Source organism: Sus scrofa, chromosome 14, assembly GCF_000003025.6.
Source record: "Sus scrofa isolate TJ Tabasco breed Duroc chromosome 14, Sscrofa11.1, whole genome shotgun sequence".
In the NCBI taxonomy this organism is placed as follows: domain Eukaryota; kingdom Metazoa; phylum Chordata; class Mammalia; order Artiodactyla; family Suidae; genus Sus; species Sus scrofa.
Genome location: NC_010456.5, coordinates 63,320,375 through 63,344,051, shown reverse-complemented (window position 1 = coordinate 63,344,051; position 23,677 = coordinate 63,320,375). Strand labels below are relative to the sequence as shown.

General features: G+C 38.1%; 1 long non-coding RNA gene across 3 annotated transcripts in view; it reads right to left on the bottom strand.

Moving 5' to 3' along the window:
* LOC110256850 overlaps positions 1-15,608 on the bottom strand; it is a 108,252-nt gene extending 92,644 nt beyond the window's left edge. For all 3 annotated transcript variants that reach the window (XR_002338891.1, XR_002338894.1, XR_002338892.1), the window contains exon 1: positions 15,521-15,608. This is a non-coding gene — a long non-coding RNA (uncharacterized LOC110256850). The remainder of the gene's footprint in view (positions 1-15,520) is intronic.

The window sequence follows — 23,677 nt, the reverse complement described above, 5'->3', positions numbered from 1 at the left end:
TCCATATGCCGGGGGTGCGGCCCTAGAAAAGACAAAAAGACAAAAAAATTAAAATCAAAATTAAAAAAAATAAAAAGTTCATCTTTTGTTCTCCCTTTTCACCTGGTTAACTTCTACTGGTTGATCTTTAAGGTTCAGTCATCAAGCCTTCCTTGATGTCCCTACTCCTACCCCACAAGGCTAAGGACGTGTGCCTTCTATGTACTTGAGTCAATAAGTAATTCTTTTTTTTTTTTTTTTGTCTTTTTGCCATTTCTTGGGCCGCTCCCTCGGCACATGGAGGTTCCCAGGATAGGGGTCTAATCCGAGCTGTAGCCGCCGGCCTATGCCAAAGCCACAGCAACGCAGGATCTGAGCCGTGTCTGCGACCTACACCACAGCTCATGGCAATGCCAGATCCTTAACCCAGAGCAAGGCCAGCAACCTCAAACCGGCAACCTCATGGTTCCTAGTCGGATTCGTTAACCACTGTGCCACGACAGGAACTCCAATAAGTAATTCTTTATACCATTCTTCATACCTTTAGAATAGCTTGGTTTTTTTTTTAATTGATCTCCTTCATTAGACTAAAAACTCCTTGAAGACAGAGAATTTGTTTAATTCATTGTGGGCCTCCCATTACACATGAGCATCATGGTCATTGCTGAACTCAAATTCAGGGAAGACTGGAAATAAAACTCACATGAGTGCAAGTGAGAGCTCACATATAAAAAGCTCTCTCAAAGTATGTTGCATGAAAGGGTACTTCCTTAGAGCTGGGAGGAAATAAGGTTCTGTGGTCAAATAAGTTTGGGAAAGAGAACATGCTATATTTTCCTCTAGAAGATTTTTGAAGATTCATAATGTTTTCTAGCATATAAAATACTATGGGGAGTTCCCGTCACGGCACAGCGGAAACAAATCCGACTAGGAATGATGAGGTTGCGGGTTCGATCCCTGGCCTCATTCAGCGGGTTAAGGAGCCGTGACCTGTGGTCACAGATGCAGCTCGAATCGGATGTTGCTGTCACTGTGGTGTAGACTGGCAGCTGTAGCTCCAATTGGACCCCTAGCCTGAGAAAGTTAAAAAAAAAAAAAATACTATGAGAAGTCCTTCAATACAGAAGTTCTTTAAAATTTTCCATCTGGTTTCCCAAGCATATTGAGCATGGGATCATTTGTTAATATTCTGTAGAACTGTTGTCCTGCAGGTTTCTTTTAGAGTATCAGACCAGTTTCTCTCACCCTTCCTTTGGAGAAAAAACTGCTCCCCCTCCCAATAGATCGGGGTCAGCAAGCTTTTTCTGTAAAGGGCCCAAAATAAATATTTTAAACGTTTCTGGCCCCTTATGTCCCTATCACATATTCTTATTTGATTGCTAGATTTATTCCCAAAATTATTTAAAATGCAAAAAACCATTTTTTGCTCAATGGCCTGGGTGCTAGAGGGCCAGGGTTGCCAACATCTGATCTGAATTTGCATGGTTATCTGTGGGTTAACACTCTCTTGACCTCAGTTATTTGGTCTCAAGGTGGGTAAATAACACAAGCTGTGACAATTAGAATGTTTTCCATAGGAAATTAGAAATTTTCCATAGGAAATTATTATGACTAATAAATATCTCATTGTTCTTTTAAAATGAAGATGGAGAGGAGTTCCTGCTGTGGCGCAATGGGACTGGTGGCATCTCTTCAGCACCAGGATGCAGGTTCGATCCTAGTGTAGTGGGTTAAAGGATCTGGCTTTGCCACAGCTGCAATGTAGGTTACGGCTATGGCTTGGATTCAATTCCCTGGCCTAGGAAATTCCATATGCCTAAGGTGCAGCCGTCAAAAAAAAAAAAAAAAAAAAAAAAATGAATGAAGCAACTGAGAAGAAGGAGATATAAACTGGGGATAGAGGATTTCCTGGGTATTCTAGAGTAATCAGTGTTTATAATAGTCTTTCCTGTGTTTCATTGTATGCTGCCCTTTTACTACCATGAATACCTCTCCTCCATACCATCCTCAAAATAAATTCTGTTCTTTCAGTTAAGTAGAAGTGGTTTCAGTCATATCCAACCAAGAGATCTAATAAATTTTCTTTGAGAAATTTGAAAAAGCAAATAGGCAACAGATTTCAACAGACATTTCCCCAAACAAATACATGCAAATAGTCAATAAACACAAAAGAATGCTCAACATCATTAATTATTCATGAAATGCAAATGAAAACCACAAGGAGATACCAGTTCATAACTGCTAGGATGGCTGAAGTTCAAAGAAGGAAGGAAGGAAGGAGGGAAAGAAAGAAAGAAAGATAAAGGAAAGGAAAGAAAGGAAAGGAAAGAAAATGAAAGAAGGAAGGAAGAAATGGAGGAAGAAAGAAAAATAAAATACCAAATGTAGGCAAAACTGTTGAAAAACTGGAACCCTCAAATATTGCTAGTAGCAATGTGAAATGGTACAAGCCACTTTTTTTTTTTTTTTTTGCCACACTCACAGAATGTGGAAGTTTCTGGGCCAAGGGTCAAACCTATGTCACAGCTGCAACCTGGGCCACAGATGCAACAATGCCAGATCCTTAACTTGCTGTGCCACATGGGAACTTACTCGTTTTTTGTTGTTATTGCTGTTTTGTTTTGTTTTTTGGTTTGGGTTGTTTTTTTGTTTGTTTGTTCTGGTACAAGCTACTTTTGAAAACAGTTTCATGAAATGTTAAACATAGTTTCCACATGATTCAGCAATTCCATTCCTAGGTATCAACATAAGAGAAACAAATGTTCCATACAAAGACTTGTACTTAAATTTGTTCATAACAGCACTACTCAAAACAGTCAAAAAAAAGTGAAAATAACCCAATGTCTATCAGCTGGTGAATGGATAAAAAAAATATAGCATATATCTATGCAATGAATTATCATTTGGCAATAAAAAGGAGCAAAGTAGGTTTTTAGAACAGTGAAAATTCTCTATAAAATTAAAAAAATTTTTAAAGTATGGTTGATTTATAATGTTCCTTCAATTTCTGCTATACAGCGAAGTGTACATTTTTTACATTTTTTTTCATACTATCTTCCATCATGTTGCTGCAAATGGCATTATTTTGTTGTTCTTTTTTATGGCTGAGCAGTATTCTATTGTGATTGGATATCTGGGTTGTTTCCATGTCTTTGCCATTGTGAATCATGCTGCAAAGAACTTAGGGTGTATGTATCTTTTTGAATGAAAGTTTTGTCTGGATATATGCCCAGGAGTGGGATTGCTGGATCACATGGTAGTTCTATATTTAGTATTCTGAGGAACCTTCATACTGTTTTCCTTAGTAGTTGTACCAATTTACATTCCCACCAACAATGAAGGAGGGTTCCCTCTCTCCACACCCTCTCCTTTGTAATCTGTTAAATTGTTATGAATGGCCATTCTGACCATGTGAGGTGGTACCTCGTTTTAGTTTTGATTTGCATTTCTCTAATAATTAGTGATGTTGAACATTTTTTCACGTGCCTACTAGCCATCTGTATTATCTTTTTTAGAGAAATGTCTATTTAGGTCTTGCTGATTTTTCAATTGGGTTGTTGTTTTTTTTTTTTGTTGTATGAGTTGTTTATATATTTTGGAGATTAGACCCTTTTTGGTTGCATCATTTGCAAAGATTTTCTCCCATTCTGTGGCTCATCTTTTCACTTTTGTAATGGTTTTCTTTGCTGTGCAAAAGTTTTTGAGTTTAATTAGGTCCCACTGGTTTATTTTTGTCTTTATTGTCATTATTCTAGATGGTGGGTCAAATAAGATGTTGCCGTGATTTATGTCAAAGAGTGTTCTGCCTATGTTTTCCTCTAGGAGTTTTATAGTATCTGGCCTTACATTTGTGTCTTTAATCCATTTGGAGTTTATTTTTGTGTATGGTGTTAGACCATGTTCTAATTTCATTCTTTTACATGCAGCTATTCAGTTTTCCTAGCACCACTTACTAAAGAGACTATCTTTCCTCCACTGTATGTCCTTGCCTACTTTGTCATAGATTAGTTGATCATAGGTTTTGGGTTTATTTCTGGGCTTTCTATCCTGTTTCACTGATCTATTTTTCTGTTTTTGTAGCAGTACCATACTGTTTTGATGACTGTGGCTTTGTATCTATATGATTTTAAAATGATAGATGTCAAAATACATTTGTTGAAATGCATAGAATGTATGAACAAACAATACATTCACACACACACACACACAAAGAAGAGGACACAAGTATAAAATAAAAGGAAATCATCCAATGAACAAAAGAAAAATAAAGGAGCAAAGGAGAAACATAGAATCAACTGGAAAAAAGTTACATATTTATTAATAATCACCTTAAATGTCAAGGTAATTACCATGGCAACTGGACGGACTGCTCCAAGCAAAAGACAGAGTGGCAGACTGGATAAAAAAAACAAGAGCCTACAATATGCTGCCTACAAGAGACTCACCTTAGGGCAAAGGACACATATAAATTGAGAGTGAGGAGATGGAAAAAGATGTTTCATGCAAATGGAAATGACAGGAAAGTGGGAGTTGCACTACTCATGTCAGACAAAATAGACTTTAAAATGAAAGCCATAAAGAAAAACAAAGAAGGACACTATTTAATGATAAAAAGATCAATTCAAGAAGAGGATATTATACTTGTCAACATAGGAGCACCCAAATACATAGAACAAATACTAATAGACATAAAAGGAGAAACTGATGGGAAAACAATAATAGTAGGAGATTTTAACATCCCATTCACATCAATGGACAAATCCTTTAAAGAGAAAATCAAGAGGGCAACTGAGGAGTTCCTGTTGTGGCTCCCTGGTAATGATCCCAACTAGTATCCACGAGGATGCAGGTTTGATCCCTGGCCTCATTCAGTGGATTAAGAATCTGGTATTGCCATGAACTGTGGTGTAGGTAACAGAGGTGGCTCTGATCCCACATTGCTGTGGCTGTGGTATAGGCTGGCAGCCGTAGCTCTGATTCGACCCCTAGCCTGGGAACCTCCATATGCTGCAGGTGCAGCCCTTAAAAACAAATTAAAAATAAAAATTTTTAAAAAGTGAATAAAGCAACTGAGATCGTAAGTGACATGGTAGAACAGTTAGACTTAACTAACATTTTCAGGACATTATATCAAAAAAAAAAAAAAAAATACCCAGAAGATACATTCTTTTCAAGTGCACATTGAACATTCTCTAGGATAGACCACATACTGGGGCACAAAACCAGTGTCAACAAACTGAAGATCATAGAAATTATTTCAACATCTTCGCTGACTACAATGGCATGAAACTAAAAATCAACCACAGGGAGTTCCTGTCATGGCTCAGTGGAAATGAATCTCAATAGTATCCATGAGGACACAGGTTTGATCCCTGGCCTTGTTCAGTGGGTTAGGGATCCAGCATTGCTGTTATCTGTGGTGTAGGTCACAGAGTGGCTTGGATCCCACATTGCTATGGTCGTGGCATAGGCCAGCAGCTGCAGCTCTGATTCAATCCCTACCCTGGGAACCTCCATATGCCACAAATGTGGCCCTAAAAAGACAAAAAATAAAAATAAAAATAAAATAAAAATCAACCACAGGAAAAGAAATGAGAAAAAACTGACTACATGTGACTAAACAACATGTTACTAAAAAACCAATGGGTCAATGAAGAAAACAAAAAGGAAATAAAAAATAATTTGAGACAAATGACAATAAAAATACAACCATAAAAAAATCTATGGGATGCTGCAAAACCAGTTATCAGAGGGAAGTTCCTAGTGATACAGGTCTCCTCAAAAAACAAGAAAAATCTCAAATCGGCAACCCAATCTACCACCTAAAAGAATTAGAAAAAGAAGAACAAACAAAATCTAAAGTCAGCTGAAGAAAGAAAATAAAGATCAGAGAGAAATAAAACAAGCTAAAAAAGTAGAAACAATAAAACTAAGAGCTAGTTCTGAAAGGGTAAATGAAATTGACAAACCTCTGGTTGGACTCACAAAGAAGAGAGAGAAAGAGAACCCAAATAAACAAAATAGGAAAAAGGAGAAATCTCAACTGATATTACAGAAATACAAAAAAAAAAAAAAAAAAAAAAAAAAAAGAAAAAGAAAGAAAGAATACTATGAACAGTTACATGCCAACAAATTTGACAATCTAGAATGGAAAACTTTCTAGAAACATGCAGCCCACCAAAACTGAATCAAGAATAGATACTTTGAAAAGACTGATCACTAGAAATGAAATTGAATAGTAATAATAATTAAAAAAAAAAACCACTCCCTACAAACAAAAGTCCAGGACCAGATGGCTTCACAGGCAAATTCTACCAAACACACGAAGAAAAACTTATACCAATCCTTCTTAAACTTTTCTAAAAAATTGAAGAAGGAACACTCCCAAAAACATCCTATGAAGCCACCATCACCCTATTACCAAAACCAGACAAAGATACCAAGAAAAAAGGAAATTATAGTCCAATATCTTTGATGCATATAGATGCAAAATTCTCAAGAAATTTTTAGGAAACCAAATCCAACAACACATTAAAAAAGATCATACACCACATACAAGTGGGATTCATTCCAATTTCACAAGAATGCTTCAACATACTCAAATCAATCAATGCAATACACCTCATTAACAAAAGAAAAGTCAAAAACCACATGGTCATCTCAATAGATGCAGATAAACATTTGACAAAATCCAACATCTATTCATGACAAAAATTCTTACCAAAGTGAGTATAGAGGGAACATATCTCAACATCATAAAAGCCATTTATGACAAACAGACAGCCAATATAATACTCAACAGAGAAAAGCTGAAAGCCTTCCCGCAAAAATCTTGAACAATACAAGGATGCCCAGTCTCATCATTTTTATTCAACATAGTATTGAAAGTCCCAGCCACACTAATCAGACAAGAAAGAAAGAAAGAGAGGGAGGGAGGGAAGAAAAGGTAACCAAATTAGAAAAGAAGAGATAAAATTGTCACTACATGCATACAACATGGTACTATATATAGAAAACCCTAAGGATTCCACACAAAAACTACTTGAACTGATCAATGAATTCAGCAAAGTCACAGGATACAAGATTAACATTCATAAATCAGTTGCATTTCTATATATACTAACAATGAAATATTAGAAAGGGAATATAGAAAATAATACCTTTTTAAAATCACACCCTAAAAAAAAAATCATACCTCTAAAAATAAAATACCTAGGAATAAACCTGACCAAGGAGGTGAAAGACTTATATGCTGAGAACTGCAAAACATTAATCAAAGAAATGAAAGAGAAATCAAAGAAATGGAAAGATATCCCATGCTCCTGGACTGAAAGAATTAATATTGTTAATCATGTGACCCAAAGCAAGCTATAGATTTAATGTAATCCCTATCAAATTACCCATCATATTTTTCACAGAACTAGACCAAATAATCCAAAAATTTATATAGAACCATAAAAAATCCAGAATTGACAAAGCAATCTTCAGGGACAAAAAAAAAAAAAAAAAAAAAAAAAAAGCAAGGGGCATAACTCTCACAGACTTCAGAAAATATTACAAAGCTATAGTAATCAACACAGTATGATACTGGTACAAAAAAAATAGACATACAGCTCAATGGAACATAATAGAGAGCCCAGAAATAAACACAGACATCTACAGTCAATTAATCTTTGACAAAGGAGGCAAGGATATAAAGTGGGAAAAAGATAGTCTCTTCAGCAAGTATTGCTGGGTAAACTAGGAAGCTTCATATAAATCAATAAAACTAAAATACACACTCATACCATGCACAAAAATAAACTTTTAGCATTCTAGTAATGTTCTATTTCCTGATGTGTCTGGAGGTTTCATGGAAGTGTTCACTTAAAAATTTTTATTGTGCTTAAGCTGTGTCCATTTCTTCCATGGTAAGTTATACTTTACAATAATAATTTATTTTTAAAACAAAAAAAGGAACAAAGTATTGATATATGCTATAATATAGATGAGCCTTAAAAACCTTATACTAAGTGAAAGAAGCCAGACATAAAACACCACTTACTATTTGATTCCATTTATGCAAAACATCTTGAAAAGGCAAATTTTTGCAGGCAGAAAGTAAATTAGTGGTTACCTAGGCCTAGGGATGGAAATGGGAGTGATTGCAAACAGGCATGAAGTTTCTGTGTGGAGTGACAGAAATGTTTTAAAAATAGATCATGGGGACAGTTGCATAACTTTGAGAAGACTTTTTAAAAAATTGAATTGTACACTTTAAATGAGAGAGTTTTAGGGCATGTTGATCATAGCTCAACAAAGCTGTGAAAAATATAGATGAAATGGATGAATTTCTTGACAACTTACCACATCAAATCCAAGAAGAAAACAGAAAATCTGAATGAAATTAAATATCAATGACATTACATCCTTAAGTAAAAACCTTCTGTCAAAGAAAACTTCAAGTCAAAACAGCTTCAGTGGTAAATTCTTCAGAACACTTAAGGAAAAAAATGATACCAATCTTACCAAAACAAACAAACAAAAATCTCTCCAGGAGACTAGAAAAGAGGAATATTTTCCAACCCATTTTGTAGATTAGAGTTACCCCGGAGTTTCCTTCTATCACTAGGTTACTGAGAGTTTATGAAGAATTGTTAAATTTTTTTGTTTGTTTTTGCCCCAGATACAGCATGTGGAAGTTCCCTGGCCAGGGATCAAACCTGTACCACAGCAGCAACCTGAGCAGCTGCAGTGATAAGACCAGGTCCTTAATCCGCTGCACCACAGGAGAACAAGAAGAATTGTTAAATTTTATCCAAAAAAAATTTTCTTCCTCTACTGAGATGATTATATGGGCATTCTCCTTTATGTAAAAAGGATCTATGACCAAGGGGAATTTATGCCAGGAATGTGATCTTGAAATAAGCATAACAAGCAGGACTTATAAAAGACTGTTAAATTAGATTTCACAAAAAGTAAAAAATTTCTGTAAAAAAAGAAATAACAACTGTTGGCAGGGATATAGAGTAAAGGGAAACCTGTACACTTGGTGGGAACATAAATTGGTATAGCTACTATGGAAAATGGTATCACGGTTCCTCAAAAAATTAAAAATGATCCAGCATATGGATCCACATGACCCAGCTTCTGAGTATTTATTTATCCAAAGAATATGAAAATACTAATTACACTAAATTAAAAGGATATCTGCACCCTCATGTTCACAGCAGCATGATTTACAATAGCCAAGATATGGAAACAGCCTAGGGGTGCACCAAGGGATGAATGAATAAAGAAAACCTTGCCATTTGTGACAAATGGATGGAACTTGAGGGCATTATGCTAAGTGAAAGAAGTCAGAGATAGACAAATACGGTATGATCTCATATGTAGAATCTAAATTTTTTTTTTTGAAATTTACCAAGTTTAAAGATACAGAGAACAGATTGTTGATTGGCAGAAGCTGGGTGTTACAAACTTCCAGTTGTAAAATAAATAAGTCCTGGGGATATAAAGTACAACGCTGCAAATACAGTGCATAACACTGTGTTGCATATTTGAAAGTTGCTAAGAGAGTAAATCTTAAAAGTTCTCATCATAAGAAAAAAAAAAATGTAACCATGCATGTTAACAGATATTAACTAGAACTGCTGCTGTGATCATTTTGCAACATCAAGTCATTAAGTTCTACACCTGAAACTAATACAAAGTTACATTCAATTACAATTCAATTTCAAAAACTTAAAAAAAAGGAAAAAATGAATAGAAAGACATACTAATGGAAAAAAAAAAAAACTAACCCTAATAAAAACCAGTATGCTTACATTAAGAGCAAACATATAAATTTAAAAAATTTTAAAGACTGCTAGAAATAGTTACTGGGAAATGAAAAAGTTTCAATTAATTAGGAAAATACAATAACCTCAATGCTGTACGGGGGGTGGGGAAGAACACTCCTTTGGAGTTCTCTGGTGGCCTAGTGATTAAGGAATCAGCCTTGTCACTGCTGTGGCTCAGGTTACTACTGTGGCTTGAGTTGGATCCCTGGCCTGGGAACTTATGCATGCCACAGGTATGGGGGAAGAAAATTCTGTATGCATAACATTATACCTCTGAAATATCTAAAGCAAGAAATGATGGTACTACAAAAGGGTAAATACATCATTATGTTGAGCAATTTTAATCCAGCAAATACTACCTATCAAGATTAGCAGTACCAATGATAAGTCATGTTGACATTGCATACCCCAGTATGATGTGACATGAAGGGCACTTCACGTCTGTAGACTTCCTCATCAGACCCATAACTCCCTTCTATGAGAAAAACATCACCCAATCTGAAACTGAAGGACATTCCACAAAATATCTGATTAGTCTTCCTCAAAACTGTCAGTCATCCAAAACATACAAATACTAAGAAATTGTCACAGAACAGAGGATACTAGGAGACAGGATGACTAAATGCAATGGAATTCTGAAACATTAAAAAAGACATTAGTGGAAAAAAGATCAAAATTTAAATAACTCTGCAGTTTAATTAACTGTGATGGATCAATGTTGGTTTGCTTGTTGTGACAAATGTACCACAGTAGTGCTAGACGTTAGTGTTAGGGGAAACTGAGGGAGAGATACACAGGAATTCTCTATCCTACCTTTACCTTTACCTAAATCCATTCTAAAAGTTTATTTTTTAAAAATTTTTGTTCATCAAAAGACTCCATTTAAAAAAAAAAGATACCATTAAGGGAAGGAAATGATAACCACTGACTGGAAGAAAATATCTGTGTAAACGTATCTAATAAAGAACTCATTTTTTTTTTTTTCTTTTTAGGGCTGTACCTGTGGTAAACAGAAGTTCCCAGACTAGGGGTTGAATGTGAGCTGCAGCTGCTGGCCTACACCACAGCCACAGCAACACGGGATCCAAGCGACATCTGCAGCCTAAGCCTCAGCTTGTGGCAACATTGGATCCTTAACCTACTGAGCAAGGCCAGGGATCGTACCCACATTCTCATGGGCACTATGTCAAGTTCTTAACCCACTGAGCCACAATGGGAACTCCAAGACTAAATTATTAAAAAAAAAAAAAATACGTATATACTATGTAGACATACATAAAACATATATATGTGAATACACACACACACACACACACACACACACACACATACATATATATATATATAAAAACATGGGCAGGCCAGTGGGAAAGTCTGCCCTGGGTACATACCTTAAGATGGTGTATTGTCTGTGTATTACATTCTGTGGAGAATGTAAAAGCAATAATAAAACTGACTAAAAATTGGTCTACACTTTATTACCAGGCACTGGAATTTCCAACCAATGTCGTAATAAAATAGTCCTTTTGTTGGTGTAAATTCTGAACTTCAAGCATGGTCCACAGACCTATAGTAACCTAAGATTCTTCCAGAGAGTCCATGGGGTAAAAATATTTTCATAATAATATAAAAATTCTTGGCCTTCTCACTGCGTTAATTCTGTGTGTTGGTGGCCCAGAAACAATGGTGATTAAAACTGCTCACTCCCCAGCACGAGCCAAAGCAGTGGCACAAATTGTTCAGGTACACTCTCCTCTTCACCAAGACACACGAGCAACAATGACGAAAACCTAGCCTTACTTAAAAATATCCCTAGTGAAACAGTAAACATTTCGTTAAATCTCAACCCTTGAGCACCCATCTTTTTTGTGTAATGAAATGGAAAAAAAAAAAAAAGTATTTCAGGTGTCTTAAGGGAAATCACATTAGTGCCTATTTGACTTGTGAGTTGATATATCCACTTTTTTTACGGAACACCATTTTCACTTGGGAAAAAAAACTGATAGACTATAGTTATTCAGACCTGGTTATTCAACAGGTATTTTCTCAAAAATGAACAAAGTAAGTGTGGTATTTCAAGGAAAACAACTTAAATATTTGCTACCTAAAATTTGAGCTTTCAAACTAAAATTGAATGTTGGAAACAACGTGAGCTTGAAAGCTTCTGTGAGCCTAGAGACTCCTCTGAAGAGATCTGTGATGATATTCATGAATGTGATGGTTTTGCTCGTACAAAACTAAATGTGTCAACATTTAGAAAAGCTGCATTTACTCCAGGAAGTAATGCATAGCGCTACAAAGTCAGGCATGAGTAAAAAGATTCATTCAGAATGTAAGGTAGGAGTTCCCGTTGTGGCTCAGGGGGTTAAGAACCCAACATAGTGTCCATGAAGATTCAAGTTTGATCCCTGGCCTCACTTAGAGGGTTGAGGGTCCGGCAGTGCCACAAACTGTGGCACATGTCACAGATGTGGCTCAGATGCGGTACTGCTGTGGCTGCAGTATAGGCCTGCAGCTGCAGCTCTGATTCAAGCACTAGCGTGGGAACTTCCACATGCTGCAGGTGTGCCCCCACCCTCCCAAAAAAGAATGTAAGGTAGACCAACAGATTTTCATGTAACAGAGTATGGAAAGTTCATTTATGTGGTTTCAGAACTCAGTTTAACTAATCTGTAAGAAACTACTTCCTTTGTCAATGTTGGTATAATTTCAAAGAAGAGTATCTTCATTATTTTTAAAGACTGTAAAAAAAAACCCTCTCTTTCTCAACTACATTCTGTGTAGGGCTAAATTTTTTTCATATACTTTAACTAAAACAACATTTATGGCAACAGATTGGATGCAGAAGCAACTATGAGACTCCAGCTGCATAAACGTAAAATGATAATCACTCTTATCATTAAATTGTCCTTTGTTGTGTTTTGGAAAATTAACTGTTTTTAACAAATGTTTGTTATGTATGTTAATATGCAGAGGATTTATGTAATTTTATGTAATTTCAAGACAGACATTTGATTTTAAAATAATTATGTAAATTTTTTCTCAAGTTTAATTTCTAAGGAGGTAAATGTCAACAGTCAATAACTTCCATCAACAAAAGCAAAGAGCTCAAAAATTTGTAAGAGTGCAATGAAGTTCTGAGACTGAAAAGTCTGAGCACTGCTGTTCTAAAGAACTGCTATTGTTGAACTCTAGTAATACATTTAAATGTCAAATTAGCACATCTTTATTACTTTCTCTGTAACAGACATTTTATTTTATGTGGGAGTTCATTCAAAGAAGTTCACTTCTACAGTTAGCTCACTACACACAGATTCAGCTCCATGCATCCATTTCAGAGAGTATAATTTTTATTTTTATCTTTTTAGGACCACACCCACAGCATATGGAGGTTCCCAGGCTAGGGGTCAAATCGGAGCTGTAGCCACCAGTCTACATCGCAGCCACAGCAATGCAGAATCCAAGCTGTGTCTGTGACCTACACCATACCTCATGGCAACAAAAATCAAAACTTCGTCCTTGGAGTTCCCATCGTGGTGTAGTGGAAACGAATCCAACTAGGAAACATGAGGTTGCAGGTTCGATCCCTGGCCTTGCTCAGTGGGTTAAGGATCCGGCTTTGCCATGAGCTGTGGTGTAGGTTGCAGACGAGGCTCGGATCTGGCGTTGCTGTGGCTGTGGCATAGGTGGGCAGCTACAGCTGCAATTCCACCCCTAGCCTGGGAACCTCCATATGCCACAGGAGCTGCCCTAGAAAAGGCAAAAAGACAAAAACAAAAACAAAAACAAAACTTTGTCCTCATGGGTGCTAGCCAGATTTGTTTCCACTGAGCCACACAGGAAAAGAGAGCACAATTCTTAATTCAGAATCAAACTTACTTCATGCATAGTTCTTATCTCCATCTCTAGAGTACTACACATGCTTACTTTTAAAAATTGGATTCAAAATAAAGTGATAAAACAGTGATTGTCAAGACAAACAGAACTCAAGTTACTTCAGTTCTGTAATTCCATTTGACCACGCTAAGCTTTTTTTTTTTTTTCAATTTAAAACAGTTTGGAGTTCCCTGGTGGCCTGGTGGTTAAGGATCTGGTATTGTCACTGATGTGGTTCAGATTACAGCTGTGGTGTGGATTTGATCCTGGCCCAAGAACTTTAATGTCCCACAAGTGTGGCAAAAAAAAAAAAAAAAAAAATTTAAACAGTGAAACAGTGTGAGCTGTTTAGTGTAATTTTTTTTTTTGCTTTTTTTTGCTTTTTAGGGCCACGCCCGAGGCACATGGAAGTTCCCAGGCTAGGGGTGGAATTGGAGCTGTAGCTGCTGGTCTAGCCACAGCCACAGCAACACGGGATCCAAGCCGTGTCTGCGACCTACACCACAGCTCATGGCAACGCCGGATCCTTAACCCACTGAGCGAGTCAAGGGATTGAACCTGCAACTTCATGGTTCCTAGTCGGGTTCGTTAACCACTGAGCCATGATGGGAATTCCTAGTGTAATTTTTTAAGAGTAAATTTTAGTTCATTTGTGAAATATTTTGCTAAATTTTAATATCCGTAAAACTGAAATGTATTCTTCTTAAATTGTTCATTGTTGGAGTTCCCTTTGTGGCTGAGTGGGCTAAGAACCCAACTAATATCCAAGAGGATGCAAGTTCGATCCCTGGCCTTGCTCAGTGGGTTAAGTATCTGGCATTGGGCATTGCCACGAGCTGTAGTGTAGGTCACAGATGGAGCTCGGATCTGGTGTTGCCGTTACTATGTCCATGGTGTAGGCCAGCAACTACAGCTCTGATTTGATCCCTAACCCAGGAACTTACATGTGCCATAGGTATGGCCATAAAAAGAAAAATAAATAAATAAATAAATAGTTCATTGTCTTTACCTTAAAGAACAAATCAAGAAGATCATTATTTTTCCTAGTTATTTCATTATTATTGTTGGAAATAATTTTGTCATAGAGAGGAGGGGGATGTTAACAAATGATCCTATTGGGATGTCACACACACGTGGGTAATCACTGTTATCCCCACACTGAATGCTGAAACATTGAAAACTTTCTTCCCAAGGTCATCATCAAGGGCTTGTTTTCTAAGGATGTCCATAGCACCTTTATTCATATGTCTTCTTTCGCATCTGACTTATTCCACTCAAAATTATGACTGTGAGATTCATCCATGTTGCTGAATATACCAGCAGTTCAATTTCATCAATCTTCTCCTCAACCCGGTGTCGTTTTTCACAACCCTGATCATGTCAACTCTTAAGTGACTCTCTCTCAACTCCTTATGCAATTAGGTGCTCCTTCTGTGGTCTCAGAACATTTTGTTGCTATGTAACTCAACCAGATCACTTATCACATTGAAGTTAGTCTATCATCTCCTTTAAGCTGGAGAGCTGGGAAACCCAGCTCCTACCCCAGGACCTGACACATAATAGGATCTTATTTATTATATTAGTCAGGTTTCTCCGGAGCAGCAGAACTAAGAGGAATATACTTATATCTATTTATATGTATATCTATGGCTATCAAGCCACACATACACATATACACTTGTATAGGCTGGAGACACAGGAAAGCTAATGGTGGAGTCTGGAAGGCTAAGAAGGACCAAGACAGCCAATGGTGTAGTTCTAGGCCAAATACCAATAGGCTTAAAGCCCAGGAAGAGCCCATATTTCAATTTAAGTCCAAAGGCAGGAAAGAACAGATATCCTACCATGAAAGCCCTCAAGCAGGAAGAGTTTCTTCTGTTTCTTCTTCTTCTTCTTCTTCTCCTTTTCTTCTTCTTCGCCACCGCCACTGCCACCGCCTCCGCCTCCTCCTCTTCCGCCTCCTCCTCCTTCTCCTTCCTTCTCTTCTTTTTTTTTTTTTTTTTTTCCCATGCAAAGTTCCTGGGCCAGGGATTGAACCTTTGCCACAGCAGTAACCAGAGCCACAGCAGTGACAACACCAATCCCTAACCCACTGAGCCAACAGGGAACTCCAGGAAGAGTTCCTTCTTACTCAGCCTTTTTGTTCCACTTGGGCCTTCAGTTGATAAGAAGTCCACCCCCATTAGAGAGCGTAATCTGCTTGACTGAGTCTACCATTCAAATGTTAAACTTATGCAAAAACAGCCTCACAGAAACACCTGAATAATGTTTAACCAAATCGCTGGGTACCCTGTGGCCCAACCAAGCTGACACATAAAAATTAACTACCACATTAATTAATGTTTCTCTGTATTGATCTTTACCATCAATACTTCAGAAAACTAGACACGTAAAGATCACAGTTATAAAGCATAATAAAATACAGCTAATGAAGGGTATAGAGGCTTCGAGTTTCACTTCATCTAAGAGATAAATTTTTACCTGAGGAGTGAGGGACGAGTAAGATTCTGATAAGTGGGGGCAAGATCCTAAAGACAGAGGAAGAGCTTCAACCCAGAATGCTCTTTTCCAGTTTACGTTCAGATGGCATTTGTAGTGAAATTGTTGGCTAAAGAAGGTTCCTGACTGTGGGAGCATCCCTAAAAAAGGCAAAAAGACAAAAAAAATAAATAATAATAATGATAAAGAAGGTTCTTGAGACTGGCATTCAGATAACAAAACACAAAGGTGCTACGCAACCTGAGGGAAATCCAAAACATTTTCTAGTGCTAGAATATCCATTGTTGTTATCCTCAAGGATCAATCCTGGCACCGAATTAGTTACCACGGAGACCATCAAAATCTTATGCTTTTCCTTGGTGATGTCCAAGAAAACCTAGACAGATACCTATTCAGAAACTATTCTAATATATGGCTTTACACCAAAATAGATGACTAGGTCCTTTGTAGAAAACAAAAGCAGTAGTGTTGATGAAAGAATGTGGAGGCCAGGGATCCCTGAAAATGCAACTCTTGATAAGTAACTACAGTCACTATTTACCTTCTATTTCACTTTTCTGATTTCTAAGTAAAACGTGTTTATTTTAGAAAATTTGAAAAACACATAAAAAACACAAAAAGGAAACTTAAAATTACCCGCAGTTATTTTCCCCCTTTTATGGTGGGAAACAGTATAAAGTAAAACATCGTAACCTTCTCCTCTTCCTCTCCAACCTCACAATGCACTTCCCTGAGATAACCACCTTTATCGATTTGGTCCTTATTGGCCTTGCCAATTTCTCTCTTGCCTATTCACTTACTGATTCAGCAAATATTTACTGGGTGTGCACCCTGGGCCAAACACTATTCTAAACATAGCTGTTTCACTGGCATTTAAATCTGATAAGATCTCTGTTCCCATGGGTTACGGTGTAGTTAGAGAAGACCCACAATAAACGAGCAAACAAACAAATAAACATAAAAATACCAGCTGGTAAAAAATGTCACACAGAAAACAAGATGGCAATATTATAACTGAGATTAAACTGTGAAGATAAAATCAGCCCAGTGAAGACTGAGGGAAGATATTGCCAAGTACAGAGAAGAATAGGAAGAAAAAAACCTCAAGACAAATACAGGAAAAAGGCCAGGGTGGTGGGAGATGTTAGTCAGGGACACATCACAAAGGGCTTTTGGGGAAGGGAGCATCAAAAGAATTTCGGCTTTAAGTGCAAGAGAAAGACACTGAAGAGTTTTAATAGGGGAGTAATTTGCTTTGATCTGTATGTTCTAAATTTTCACTCTGGCTTCATTGTGGAGAATATACTAAGAGCAAGGATTCCCAATACGAGGGCCACAGATACTGCCAAGAATTCCAAAGATAGAATTCAGGGGCTCATGCCTTGAATGAGAGAAAATTATCTGGCCCATCCCCTTAAAGAAGCAGAAATCTCAAATGGTTCTATTTCATCTATCTTCCAATTCCTCTTTTTGAAATATCATATCTGGGCACTCCCACCATAGTGCAGCCGGTTAAGAATCTGAATGCAGCGGCTCCGGTGACTGTAGAGGCACAGGTATGATCCCTGGCCTGGTGCAGTGGGTTGAGGATCTGGCATTGCTGCAGCTGCGGTGTTGTCACAGCTGTGGCTCAGATTCAATCCCTGAACTTCCATATGCCACAGGTACGGCCATAAAAAAAGAAAAAAACAAAAAAATGAAATATTGTCTCTGGTTACCAGAGTGTCATAGTGGCAGGATTCCTGACTTCAGAGACAGGCTCTTCCTTTTTCTGGTTTTTCCCTTAAGATAAACCTAAACCCTGTTGGAGGTCTATTAACTTAAAAGGCTTAGATTCAAAAATAAACCTAGCCTTAGTGACCAGACCAGACCTAGAGTGACTTTGTGGTCAGGAGAGAAGAGTTCCCACAACTTGAACCCAGCACTTCCACAGTCCACCCCAACTCATCTCAGTCTGGTTGCCAGGAGCCAACTGCAAAAGAGAAGCAGATATAAAAAATACTTTATAGAGAGTTCCCTGTTGGTCTGGTGGGTAGGACTCTGCACTTTCGCCACTGCGGCCCAAGTTCATCCCTCATCTGGGAACTGAGATTCCATATCAAGCTGCTGCACACTGGAGCCAAAAACAAAACAACACAATAACAAAAAAAAACCACTTTATAATAAGGCAGGAAAATGGGGCATGGTAAGCAAACTTGTAGATAAAGAAGAAATCAAACACTTCTTAAAATTGTTTGCTTAGAAATATTTCCCAGGAGTTCCCACTGTGGCACAATGGAAACAAATCCAACTAGCATCCATGAGGATGCTGATTTGATCCTTGGTCTCATTCAGTGGGTTAATGATGTAGTGTTGCCGTGAGCTGTGGTATAGGTCACAGAGGTGGCTCAGATCCATGTTGCTGTGGCTGTGGTGTAGGCTGGCAGCTGTAGCTCCGATTCGACCCCTAGCGTAGGAACTTCCACATGCCATGGGTGCAGCCCTAAAAAGCAAAAAAAAAAAAAAAAAAAAAAATCCCAAACATGAGCACTAGTTAAATATACTAATTCCTGTGCTCCACCCTAAACTCACACAGAGTATCTAAGTTCTAGGCCCAAAATCACCTCCAGTGATTATAAGGATCAGCCAGTTTGGAAAACACTATAGATATCTGTGGGGAAAAATCTAGAATACCCTAGGAGTTCCCTCTGTGGCTCAGTGGTTAACGAACCCGACTAGGATCCATGAGGACACGGGTTTGATCTGATCCCTGGTCTAGCTCAGTGGTTAAGGATCCAATGGTGCTGTGAGCTGTGATGTAGGCCAGCAGCTGTAGCTCCGATTTGACCCCTAGCCTGAGAACCTCGGTATGCCACAGGTGTGGCCCTAAAAAAAAAAAAAAAGTCTAGAATACCCATGGAACATGATGCTTAGCAGGACTGACCTGGGAAAACACAACGTTACTTCTTTACCGCTCACACATAGTTTTTGCCTTAAATAATTGTGGGCATTTTCAGTGGTGGATGATTAGAAGAGTGACTAGCGTATTAATAAGCTAAACAATTTATATTCAATAAAACCACTAAGATAACTGACATTGAAAAAGAAAATGACTTAATTTATCTCTCAATGTACCCTTTAAGATGTAAAATTATTTCTTTTCATGTTGCCAGAACAAGTGGACTCCATTTAGTGTGGCCAAGGACCATACAATTTATTAAATGACACTTGGAAGCCCTCATAAAAGTGATTAATATATGTGCCCTCAGAGTTCTGAGTACAGTCATTTTTCAGATAGTCTATTGTTTCTACATTCAGAGAACCAACACGTGTGTGTGTGTGTGAGAGAGAGAGAGAGCACACGCTTTGTAGACAGGTCTGTTTTTCAAAAGAATCACAGAATATTAGAGTTGGTGACCTCATCCAGCTTCATGGCTTTAAATGCTATCTATATACACTGCTAGCTCCAAATTCATATCTCTAGCCCTGACCTGCCCCCAAACCTCAGATTCTTACATCCAACTGTTTGCATGACACTTACATTTTAATAGGCATCTAGAACTTCACAAGACTACAACTGAACTTTCGCTCTTCCCCCAATTCCTCATCCTTTTCCCTCTCAGTTGATAACACCTTTTTTTTTCCCCAGTTGCTCATTCATCTTTGATTCTTGTTTCTCTCTCATTCCACATCCAAGTCCATTAACCAACCCTTAAGGATACATCCAGAACCCACCACTTCTCCATACCTTCACTGTAACCATCCTAAGCCACCATCAGTTCTCTCCTGGGAAAGTACAGGAGTCTTCTAATGGATCCCCTTTGCTTCTACATTTGCCCCTCTTCCAACTACTTATAACACAGCAGCTGAAAGGCTCTTGTTCATTCATTTAAATTTTTTTGAGGGGGGCCACTCCTGCAGCATGTGGAAGTTTCCGGCCAGGGATCAAACTTGCACCACAGCAGTGACAATGCCAGATCCTTAACCACTAGACCACCTGAGAACTCCTGTTTATTTACATTTTTTGGCCACGCCCATGGCACATGGAAGTTCTTGGGCCAGGAATCCAACCCACACCACAGCAGCAACCAGAGCCAACAACACTGGATCCATAACCCCACACCACAGAGGAACTCTGTTGTTTAACTTCTTATTGTGGAAACTTTTAAACAAATACCAAAGAAGGGAGAATAACATAATGAAACCCCATACCTGCTCATCACCCTGCCTCAACATTTTTCAACACATGGCCATTCTTATTTCATCTATATAACCATCCACTTTCTCCCCACCATAGTAGAACTGTTGTTCAAACCCTCCAAAGATGTTCTATTTTATTGAAAATAAAACCCAAAATCCTTCCAGTGGCAGTCAAGTGTTCTCAGTCTCCCTCATTTTTGCCCTCAGTGGACCTCATCACTTTAGCTCCCAGCTTCTTCTCAAACACATCAGGATGTTCCTGTTTTGGGGTCTTTGCATTTGTTTCCTCTGCCTGGAAGCCACACTCCTCCTTCCTGAATCCCCCCTAAGATATTCCACTTGGCACACATGTTTCCCGTCTTTCTCAAGTCTTTATAGAGTTTCCCACAGACAGGTTTCACTGAGTGCCTGCACATGACAAGGGTCACATATTCCTCTGCCCTTTGAGTTTCCTACAAATTGGTCAGTGAAAGTTGTAGTTTAAAAGTCTGCACCCCTCAGCTGCTCATCCTTCTACAACTATGTGTATGGGAACTTCTAGATAATGATTTTCACCTGATAAGATGCAACTCTCCATTGTAAAAAAGGCACTCTCATGTTATACAGTGGATTATGTGCATCCAAAAATCTTGCATCCATCCACTCTCATGTTATACCGTGGATTATGTGCATCCAAAAATAGGCTCTAGGCTGGGCTTCCAGGATCATTCTCAACAAACCAACCCACAAATGGCCATCTGAGGAAATAGCTACCTCTGCTACCATCAGGGAGTGATTTAGCAAGAAACTTCTGCGACAACTGTTGATTCCAGGACAGTACCACCTTAGCTGCACTCTAGGAACAAGGTGATTGCTGATGAGCTGTTTAGTCTGATGCCTTAAATGCAAATATTTTCTCTGTACTTCATTTGGTTCTGAATTTAAATCTCATGTCAACAATCTGTTTAGTAAAAAAGGAAACCTATCAAGACCCTAGCTGCAAGGGTCTATGAAGCTGGGTACTTAACTTTCATTTAACATACATTTGTTATGACTCTGTCTGACTTTACTTAGTATGATAATTTCTAAGTCCATCCATGTGGCTGTAAATGGGATTTTGTTGTTGTTGTTGTTGTCTTTTTAGGGCCATATCCCTAGCATATGGAGGTTCCCAGGCTAGGGGTCGAATCCGAGCTACAGCTGTGGGCCTACACCACAGCCACAGCAACACCAGATCCAAGCCAACTCTGAAAGCTACACCACAGCTCATGGCAACACCAGATCCCTAACTCACTGAGTGAGGGCAGGGATGGAACCTGTGTCCTCATGGATACTAGTCAGATTCGTTTCTGCTGAGCCATGATGGGAACTCCAGCAGGAAGCATTATTTCATTCTTTTTTATGGCTGAGTAATATGGTACTTAGCTTTCTAGATGTCATGGTACAGAAAGGTACACGAAGAGGCAATAAGGACAGTCACTGAGCTAATCAATCTGCTATCCTCATAGTAGATTTAATATATTATTTATATATTATAATATATATTATTTACACATTATATATTATTTATATATCATACTATATATGTATTATAATATTTATAATAATAAAATATCTCAATTCAGGAAAAAATATATATTCATAGTAGATTGAATATATGTTTATATATTATATGTTTATATATTATATAATATATTATTTATAATAATAAATATCTCAATTCAGTAAAAATCTATTTTCATAGTGGATTGAATATATTGTTTATATATTAATGTAATATAATATATATTAAACAATATATTCAATTATATATTTTTATATATATATAAAATATCTCAATTCAGGGAGAAAAAAAGGACACTGTCATCCTCTCCCTGAGCTGACTGATCCTCTCTCCATTAGACCAACTGGTGATCAACATATATACTTACTTAAAAAATGAATACATCGAAGAAGTTCCCTTGTGATGCAGTGGGTTAAGGATAAGGCATTGCTGCAGCTGTGGTACAGGTTGCACCTGTGGTGCAGGTTTGATCCCTGGCCTGGGAAATTTCCACATGCCTTGGGAACTGCCAAAAAAAAAAAGGAATGAATACGTCCAACCCTTCCTGAAGGTCAAAGCAACTCATCTGTTGGCCACAGTAAGAACTTTGAATTTTATTCTTAATGCTGCACCACAACATGGTAAGAATTCAATAAATGGTCTTATTATTAAAATTCATTTTAGCAAATAAAAATTGATTGTAAATATACTTAAATGATACTGAATGTACACTTTAAACTGGTTAGAAAGGTAAATTTTATGTCATGTACCTTACCATAATTTAAAAAATAAAATGAAACATAGAGATTATCATACTAGGTGAAGTTAGAAAGTGAAAGACAAACATTATATGGTATCACTTATATGTGGAATCCAAAAAAGATACAAATGAACTTATTTGCAGAAGAGAAACAAACCTTGAAAACAAATTTGTGGTTACCAAAGGGGACAAGCTGGGAGCGGGGATGGATGGAGGGTTAGGCTCTGACATATGCACACTGAGGTATATGTAATGACTGGCCAACAGAGACCTACTGTATAGCATGGGGAACTCTATCCAATACTCTGTGATGGTCTATATGGGAAAAGAATCTCAAAGAGAATGGCTGTGTGTACATGTGTAACCGAATCATTTGTACAGCAGAAATTATCACAACTCTGTAAATCGACTACACTTCAATGCAACATTTAAAAATGAAAAAAAAAAAAATCACTGAAAACACACACACACATATAAAATGAAATTAAAATAAAGTAAAAATTATGCTCTTCAGGCGGAACTTCATTGGGCTTGGAGGCTTCCACTGCCCCCTCCTCCCGACCCCTAAATCCCACTGCACCTCAGAAATCCAGGTGTGGGTGGAGTCAGTGGCCTGAGGCCATCAGGTCCCTCTCCGCACTTGCCTCAGGAGAAGTGCCTGGATTTTGAGTATGGGCCCTGCGTGTTTATCTGCTCCTATACACATTCATTCATGCAGTGACTCACCACCGTCTGACCCTGGTAGAAGGGGGAAGCTGTGGCAGGTCAGCTATGAGCCCGCCCATGCGCAGGAGCAAAGTCGTCCTTCCCTGCGGCCTCCAGTCCCAGTGCCTTCTGGGAGCATTCGTCCAGCTTGACATTGCGCCTGCGCAGTTCCCTGCTTCCCTGGTACCACTACCTCTCCTGCGGGGTCTGGAGGACAGCAAGGCTCACTTCTTACTCTGTCATATCCCCAAATCTTGCTCTTGTATTGCCCAGGCCTCCTTTAGGCCCTCGGAAGCCAGAGGCCAGCTCCTTCTTTCCACATCACCCACAGCCTTA